General features: G+C 47.4%; 1 pseudogene; it reads left to right on the top strand.

Moving 5' to 3' along the window:
• The first annotated feature begins 370 nt into the window (after positions 1-370).
• LOC118573549 lies at positions 371-489 on the top strand (annotated as a pseudogene).
• The last annotated feature ends 2,286 nt before the right edge of the window (positions 490-2,775 follow it).

Genomic DNA, 2,775 nt, shown 5'->3' on the forward strand with positions numbered 1-2,775 from the left:
AGATAGATAGATAGATAGATAGATAGATAGATAGTAGATAGATAGATAGTAGATAGATAGATGATAGATAGGTAGATAGATAGATAGTAGATAGATAGGTAGGTAGGTAGATAGATAGATAGATAGATAGGTAGATAGGTAGGTAGATAGATAGATAGTAGATAGATAGGTAGATAGATAGATAGGTAGATAGGTAGATAGATAGATAGGTAGGTAGGTAGATAGATAGATAGATAGATAGATAGATAGATAGATAGACAGATAGGTAGATAGGTAGATAGGGCGAGCCATAAGAAGAAATCTCATGTTGAGGGAGAAGAATTTGATGCCAGCTTGGGTCACATAGCAAGATACTCTCAGAAGAAGCAGTGTTTTCTTTTTCTTCCACAGCACATATACTGAAATTGGACCGACACAGAGAAGATTAAGGACCTTGTATGGCCCCCGCACAAGGATAACACACAAGTTTGTGAGGTGGTCCATATAAAAAAATTTAAAAAAAAAAAAAAAAAGAGGCTAGGATGGGGCTCAGAGCGCTTGCCTAGTATTAAAGCCCTGGTTTCATCTCCAACACCACTACATACACAGTGAGACCGTGAACCCAACACCCCTGCTTTGAACAGCTGAAAACCTCTGAAATCTTTATACATGGGCAAGTGGGACTGTCGTAAAAACTGAAGCATGATGTTTGAAACATTTGCTATCCTACTCGAAGTAACAGCGTGAAGCATGTGTCTGTCTACCCAGAGTCACAAACACAATTCTCCCAGCAGCTTACTAGTCACTGGCCAAACCCAAAACAGCACCTGTGTTCACCATGAACAGTCACGTTGCCGTGTGTCCACCCAGCAGGAAGCTGGAAGGAACCAAGTCGTACAGGCACAGCCAGAGGCAGAGAGGTGTGTCTGCCCTGACCCTGCTTATACAGAAGGGTGGGAGGCTCACCCTTTCCAACTTGTCAGCGCAAGGGTCTCAGTCCTGGTCCCCTTGGTTTGCAGTGGTTTTCCCTGGCCTCCTGTGGTCCAGCAGAGGGGGTGAGTGTGTGTGTGTGTGTGTGTGTGTGTGTGTGTGTGTGTGTGTGTGTGAGAGAGAGAGAGAGAGAGAGAGAGAGGGAGAGAGGGAGAGAGGGAGAGAGGGAGAGAGCACACAGAGGTCAGAGATGGTGGGTTCCCACAGCGCTGGCGTTGCAGGCAGTTGTGAGCTGCCAGACCTGGGGATGAGAAGCAAACGCAAGGACAGCTAGCGCTCTTGACCGCTAAGCCATCTCCATTCCCTTCTTTATTGTCTTAATTATTCAAAATAAACCATTGACTCCGTGTGCTTTGGCAAGAGACACAGGTTTCCTACCATCTAAAGGAAGCCTTTAACTCTATCCTAAGAGCCCGGTTTTCATGCTACCCTCTTCACCTGTAGGCAGAGCTAGATGTGTGTGCTGTGGTATGCACACATGCAATAGATGCAACACCGTGTGCAGCTTTGAACAGAAGCACATCCGGGCGAAGGCTGGTATCACTTGTAATCACCAGTCCATCTTCTGCTTTAGTCCATGTGGATGTTTGTTGGTTTGTGTGTGTGTTTGAGATAGTCTCCCGTAGCCACAGCCATGGTATTTAAATAGATGGGGGTCCCTGCTGCAGCTTGCCTGCGTCTGTCTGGCCAGGCCCAGTCCTGTTTGTCTAGATTTGGCCCTGGGTGGGGCTGTCAGGCATAAAGCAGATTTCTTTTTCTCTGAGAAGAGGCTGTGGGGCCTCTGATAGTCTGTATGTCCCAAGTCTTTGAAGCAATGCTTTGCTGAATGACACAATTTCTTTTAATAGCATAGTCATTTTCTTTTAATAAACCTTTATTGAGTTACAGCATCCTTCCTTCCAGGCAATTGGTGTGGCTTAACACACACACACACACACACACACACACACACACACACACACACGAGAGAGAGAGAGAGAGAGAGAGAGAGAGAGAGAGAGAGAGAGAGAGAACTCTATGGTGACCTCTTCTCAACAGCCGATAGGAGGAAGGCACTCTGTGGGTAGATAGACTCCTGGATCAACAAAACCCGGTCTACATGCATTATCACCAGTCTTAGGAAAAAAGGAGCCTTGCCACAGGCTACAACAAGGAGAACCATGGCGACCTCAGCTCAGAGAAACTAGCCAGACACTCAATGGACAGGCGCTGTTGGAGTCTACCTGTGTGAGGAACTTAGATGAGCCCAATTCCTAGAGACAGTATGGAAGATCAGTTGCCAGGGGCTGGGAAGAAGGCAAGGAATTATTGGTTTCAAAAGTACGATTTTGGGGGAAGGGTCTCATGGAGCCTGGGCTGGCTTCAAACGTGCTATGCATCTCAGAATAATCTTGACCTCCTGACCTCCGAGCTCAACCTCCCAGGTGCTGGGATTATAGGCAGGAGCCGCAATGGCCGGTGCATCCGATGGTTTAGATAGCAACGTTACCACCATTTTTTAAAAACATAGACTCTGAGCATGGGAGCTCACACCTGTAATCTCAGGCCTCAAAAGGCTGAAGCAGGAGGATCAAAGTGTGAGGTCATCTGGGCTACATAATAAAACTCTGTATTTAGAAAGGAAGGAAGGAAGGGCCAGGAGGTGGTGGCGCACACCTTTAATTCCAGCACTCAGGAGGCAGAAGCAGGCAGATCTCTGTGGGTTCGAGGCCAGCCTGGGCTACAGAGTGAGATGCAGGAAAGCCAGGGCTGTTACACAGAGAAACCCTGGGGGGGGGGGGGAAGAAAGGGAGGGAGGAAAGGAAG

This window comes from Onychomys torridus, chromosome 23 (genome assembly GCF_903995425.1).
Source record: "Onychomys torridus chromosome 23, mOncTor1.1, whole genome shotgun sequence".
NCBI lineage: Eukaryota > Metazoa > Chordata > Mammalia > Rodentia > Cricetidae > Onychomys > Onychomys torridus.